The sequence below is a fragment of the Arachis hypogaea genome, chromosome 10 (genome assembly GCF_003086295.3).
Source record: "Arachis hypogaea cultivar Tifrunner chromosome 10, arahy.Tifrunner.gnm2.J5K5, whole genome shotgun sequence".
Classification (NCBI taxonomy): domain Eukaryota; kingdom Viridiplantae; phylum Streptophyta; class Magnoliopsida; order Fabales; family Fabaceae; genus Arachis; species Arachis hypogaea.
Window position 1 is genome coordinate 63,813,618 of NC_092045.1, and position 6,717 is coordinate 63,820,334.

Below are 6,717 nucleotides of genomic sequence, written 5' to 3' on the forward strand. Positions count from 1 at the left end.
CAAGATAAACCACAAAATCGGGGTTTATCAATCTGAACCTGCGAGGACCTTCCTTAGATTAAGGAGGGAAGCAAGAGGGAAGAGGGTCATTAGTACTGAGGAAGAAGAGGAGGATTTTGAGACAGACATGGAAGAGAACATGGAAAACCACCATGAGGAGGAGACATACTACCATGCCAGAGAAGGTCCAGCAGGTCATGCTGGGCAGGAGAGAAGAGTTCTAGGCTCTTATATTAATCCAAATCCTGGAAACTGTGGAAGTAGCATCCAAAAACAAGCATACATGCCAATAACTTTGAACTGAAGCCCCAGCTTATCACCCTTGTTCAGAACAACTGCTCATTCAGAGGATGCACCCAAGAAGACCCCAATCAACACTTGACCACCTTCCTAAGAATATGTGATACTATGAAGTCTAATGGTGTTTATCCTGACACCTATAGATTGCTTTTGTTCCCATTCTCTCTTAGGGACAAAGCATCTAAATGGCTGGAATCCTTCCCGAAGGAGAGTTTAACAGCCTGGGAAGATGTGGTAAACAAGTTCTTGGCGGATTCTATCCTCCCCAAAGGATCAACAGGTTGAGAGCTGAGGTACAAACCTTCAGGCAATAAGATGGTGAAACTCTTTATGAGGCATGGGAGAGGTTTAAGGACTTAACAAGAAGGTGCCCACCAGACATGTTCAATGAATGGGTGCAATTACACATCTTCTATGAAGGGTTGTCTAATGAATCATAGAAGGCAGTAGACCACTCTTTCGGGGGATCTCTAAACAAGAAGAAGACCATTAAAGAAGGGATAGATTTCATTGAAACTGTAGCTGAGAATGACTATTTCTATGCTTTTGAAAGGAGCAACACTCGAGGAGTAATGGAGTTGAACCATATGGATGCACTGCTAGCTCAAAACAAGATGATTACCAAGCAGTTGGCCGACCTTACCAAACAGATGGAAAGGAACCGAGTCGCAGCAGTCACCACCTCACCATCAGCTCAAGAAGGAGTAAATACAGAGGAAGGAGGTGACTGGGAACAGGCCAACTATGTTGGAAACTCACCCAGGCAATCCCATGATCCATACTCCAAAACCTACGACCCTGGATAGAAGAACCATCCAAATTTTGGGTGGGGAAACCAACAAGATCAAGGCCAAGATTAGAGACGCCACAACTCCAACAATAATGCAGCCTACCAACATTCTACACAGAGACCATATCAAAACCAAAATGGCCATTCTCAACACTCTAACCCCAACTCACCACCACCATCTGAAGATAGACTCTCCAAAATTGAAGTTCTGCTTGAAGAAATATGCAAGGAAGTTCAAGATAGTAGAGTGTTCAGGGAAGAAGTGCGATCCAATATACAAAATTTGAGACACAGATCAGCTACCTATTCAAGCAAGTTCCCAGCCACAACATTTGTAACAACACTAGTGTAAACTCAAGGGAGGAGTACCAAGCTATTACCCTCAGAAGTGGAAAGGCATTGAAAGAGACTTCCAAGGAATCACAAGAGAAGGACACGGATGGAGAGGAGAGAGGGTAAGAAGAAATTCAAGTTCCTACTCCCAACTCACATAAAAAAGAAGAAGTACTGAAGCCACATGCTCCAAAAGCCCCATACCCACAGCGATTGAAGAAGAGTGGGGACGACACCCAATTTTCACGATTCTTAGAAGTTTTTAAAAGGCTACAGATTAACATACCCTTTGCTGAAGTAATAGAGCAAATACTGCTCTACACTAAGTTCCTGAAGGAATTGATGACCAAGAAGAGAAGCTGGAGGAACAAAGAGACTGTGGTATTAACTGAGGAATGTAGTGCCATCATTCAGCACAAGTTACCCCAGAAATTGAAGGACCCTGGGAGCTTCCAAATCCCTTATATCATAGGGGAAATCACAGTGGAACAGATTGAGGAAGAGATAAATGCATTGATTGAGGAAGAGATGAAGATGAACTTGATCCGGAGAATACAACATCTCCTAAACCCAATGAATTCCCCATCTCTGATTTTACCCATTCTCTTTACTTTCTATTATTTACTTTCATGATCATCTTCCCAATTCCCCATTTAAGATTCTGCAAATTTACATTTCATGTCATTTATCTTTCCCGTATTTAAGTTTTTTTCAATTCTCACTTAATTTGGCTTAGCTTGACTAGAACACTCTTCTAATTAAAGTTGCTCGACCAATCAATCCCTGTGGGATTCGACCCCACTCTATTGTGAGTTTTTACTTGACGACAATTTGGTATACTTGCCGAAGGGAAATTTGTTGAGAGACAAGTTTTTGTGCATCACTGACCTACCAGAAAGTAATGATTGAATACCAAAGACCATCTGGAACCTTACAACCATTGGAAATTCCGCAGTAAAAGTGGAAAGGTATCACCATGGACTTCGTGTCAGGATTGCCGAGGACCTGGGTAGGATTTGATGCAGTATGGGTAATTGTGGATCGGTTGACAAAGTCTACTCACTTCTTGCCTGCCCGTATGAAGTATGAACTATACCTTAGAGGAGTTAGCCCGTTTGTATATTAAAGAAATAGTGAGACTACATGATGTGCCTAAAACTATATTTTCTGACAGCGATCCTCGCTTCACTTCAAGATTCTGGGGGACTTTCCAAATGGCAATTGGGACACGATTATGTTTAAGCACTTCTTATCACCTACTGATTGACGGACAATCATAAAGAACTACTGAAACCTTAGAGGATATGTTGAGTTGCGTGTGTATTGGATCAACCAGGGAGATATGATTAGTATATGTCGTTGATAGAAATTGCGTACAACAACAGCTACCATGGCAGCATTGGGATGGCTCCCTATGAAGAACTATATGGAGGAAAATGCTAGTCTCCGCTTTATTGATATGAAATAGGTGAATCGAGTATTCTGAGTCCTGACCTGGTAGCTAAGACAACTGAGCAGATTAAGCAAATCCAAACTAGAATTCTCACTACAGATAGTCATCAGAAAAGTTACGCAGATCGGCGACGAAAGCCATTAGAATTTAGTAAAGGTGACTTTGTATTTCTGAAGGTTACACCAACTACAAGCAGGCCAGGCGATAAAGACTAAGTTAAATCCTAGGTATATTGACCTTTGGGGTGTTGAGCCAGATATGACCAAGGGCTTATCAAGTAGCCTTACTGTCATACCTTTCAAACTTACACGACGTTTTCCATGTATCCTAACTCCACTAATATACACCAGGTACAACCCATATCTTGGAACCCGAATCGATTCAGCTAAAAAAAACCTGACGTTTCAAGTGACGCCGGTTAAAGTTGAAGAACACACCTATGAGCTTAAATCAAAAATGAGAAAAGAATACCTTCACTTATTTTCAGGTAACTGAATTCGAATTTTGGTGATAAAATTCCTAATTAGGTAGGTAGGATGTAAACCCCGAAAAATCAATGAAATAATTAACTAATAAATTAATTATTATTCAAAAAATTAGTAAATTAAACTTTATAGCTTAGAAAAGTATAAATAATTAAAATATGAATTTTTAACACTAATTTTAAAGATTTTGGCCCAAAACTGGGCCAACGAGTCGAATCGGTTGGATCGGACCCAAGGCCCATCATGTAAAGCCAACACTCAGCCATTCTCCCCCAAAATCATAAGGAAATCATGCTGAACTTGAGGTGAACGGGGAGCAAACAAAGAACCCTAACCTTGTCTCATCTTCAATTCCTTATATCTTTTGATCTGGTGTTTCGATTGACATGCCATTGATGTGAGAGAAATCATCGGTTAGGAATTTTACAAAATAATTTTGTTGATAGTATAGATTCAAACCGAACAATTAACCCTGAATCAAAGGTTAAAAGGTTGTCACAATACAAATCAAAATAATCAGCAATATCAATCCTCGGTCATTCTCCCTAGGAATTGCAATCTAGTGCTCAATTATTGGCTATGAAGGAAATCGGGAGCGAGGAAGAAATTGACAAGAAAAGTAAATAACAAGAAAGTAAATTGTAACTAACTAATAAAAGAAAGAAAATTCAAATGGTAAAAAGGTATTGGAAATGGTTGATGGTTAAGGATATCTATCTTTGTTATCAACCACAATATGATAATTATAAGGATCGTTCCCACTGTGTTATCCCCAAAATTAGAGGAAAGTCAAGTGAGCTCAATTGATCCTAATTTATAAGTCCAAGCCACTCATTAATTAATTTATTCAAACTAGTGTCAATAGAAACAAATTATCAATCACTTGGACATTAGTAACACAGGGTCACCCAAGTTACCAACCTAAGCCAAGAGTACAAAAAATCTACTCTAAAACCTGACCAAACATTTTATCAGACACTTGGAAGGCATAAAAGGGAAGCATGGTAAATAGAAAGAATTAATAAAATCTATGACTACGAAATGCAAAATAACAATAATAAAAACTCAAATAAACATCAATAAACAAAGAAACATCAAAATTACATCAAAGAAAATCAAGATCCAACAAGAGTTCATAAACATAAAAATTTTCAAAATAAGAAATTAATAAGAAGAACTAAAAGAGCAAAAATGTAGCAACAAGAAATCAAGACAATAATTAAAATTTAAACCTAAGAAAGACTAATCTACTCTCCCCCAATTCTAGAGAGAAGAGAGAGCTTCTCTCTCTAGAATATGGCCTAAAGCAAGTTTCTACTCTATCCTAATTGCTCTTCCGCTGTCCCATCTTGAATTCAGCCTCTAATAGCTTCAGAAATGAGTTGGATTGGGCTATTGCAGCTGTAGAAATCACTCCCAGCATGTTTCATTAAGTTGGTCACGTGCTGCTTGTCACGCATACGCGTGACGCATACGCGTGACGCATACGCGTGACGCATACGCGTCGCCATGACTTCACCAAATTCTCATTTCTTCATGAATTCTCCATTTTGCATGCTTTTTCTTCACTTCTTTGATCCAATTCTTGCCTCCTAAGCCTGAAATCACTAACGAACACATCAAGGCATTGAGTAAAATCAAAATTTATTAAATTTAGATAAGTAAGAGCCTAAAAAGCATGTTTTCAATCTTTAGTACAATTAGGTGAAATTCACAAAACTATGCTATTTCATTGAATACATGTGTGAAAACTTGATAAAATGCACCAAATTCAATACAAAATAAATCATAAAATTGTGGTTTATCAGCCATCAGCGGCTTTGTGTTCGTCTTGGAATACTCTTCAAAGTCATTTGAACAAAGTGGTGAGAAAATAAACCATCCATCCCCTCTTCAATTTCGAAAATGTTGGGTTTATGGGTATTGAGATTTTATGTTTTAATCATGTTAGGTATGCTCTAGTAGTGAGAAATTACTGGATTTTGTTTCGATCATCCATGGGAATGGTATGAAACCCTTGAACCCTTGTGAATTATTAAAATTGGTAACCCTATGTTGACTGTAGTGAACTTGTATGGTGTTAGATTGAATTGTATGAATTGGAATCAAATTGGTGGATGGTGGATGCCTAATTTCACTTTGGAAACTGGAAACCCTTTTGGTGCAGAGTTGGAGACTTAGAACTTGTGAAGGAGATGTTTTGAAGTATTCTGGGTTTAGGGAAGAATCGGTCGATGTATGATTTTGGTTTCTCGTAGTTAATGTATAATGTGGCGTGAAAACTTAGGCTAATTATTGATAGGATAAGTTGAATTATGTGAATTGTTAGTGTATTATGATTAGTGGTGATATATGTTGAGTTTGTTGGAAAATCATATATGGAGTTGTTGAAGGATTGAAAGGTTTGGAAGTTGATATTGAATGGTATGGATAATGGAAGTGTGTGTAAAAGAAAAAAAATGGAATTATGTATATGTATGTATGTGATGAATATGATGTTGAATTGATAATGAAGTATTAGTATTTTTGGTGACTAAATGATTGATAATCCAATACGCACGCTCTCAGCATATCTTCCAACGTCTGAATAGTCCTCTCCGATTGTCCATTCGTTTGAGGATGATATGCGGTACTGAGACATAGCTTCGTACCAAAAGCCTTTTGGAAAGCTTCCCAAAACCTTGACGTGAATCGGAGATCACGGTCTGACACTATGCTCGACGGCACACCATGCAACCTGACTATCTCTTTTATATACCACCTTGTTAATTCCTCCATAGAGCAGTTTACTCGAATAGGTAGAAAATGAGCAAATTTGGTTAAGCGATCCACGATCATCCAAATCGCATTAAATCCTGACCTAGTCCTCGGTAATCCGGTCACAAAATCTATCGCAATTCTTTCCCACTTCCACTGAGGAATTTCAAGTGGCTGTAGCATTCTCAACGGTTTCTGATGTTCTATCTTCATCTTCTGACACGTCAGACACCTTGAGACATGTTCTGCCACATCCTTCTTCATACCAGGCCACCAGAACATAGCCTTCAGATCGTGGTACATCTTAGTACATCCAGAGTGAATAGAAAATCCGCTCTTGTGCGCTTCTTTCAATATATCTTGCCGCAACGTCCCAACATCCGGTACAATGATCCTTCCCTTGAATCTCCACAATCCATCTTGATCCCATGACACTCTCCACTGCTTCCCTTGCTCGATAACTGGCAACACCTTAGGTAACATGTCATTGTTTTGATGAGCCTTTAGGAGTTTGGATTTGAAGTCACTTGAGATCTGTAACTGATTTAGGCAAGCTCTTCCGGTAACTTCACCAATGTCCAATTTAAGATCCACAAAAT

General features: G+C 38.8%; 1 non-coding gene across 1 annotated transcript; it reads right to left on the reverse strand.

Annotated features, from left to right (window-relative positions):
- Positions 1–578: 578 nt before the first annotated feature.
- On the reverse strand, positions 579–682 carry LOC112718509 (small nucleolar RNA R71). Its single transcript, XR_003160847.1, has one exon. It is a non-coding gene; the product is annotated as a small nucleolar RNA R71 (small nucleolar RNA).
- Between the last annotated feature and the right edge of the window lie 6,035 nt (positions 683–6,717).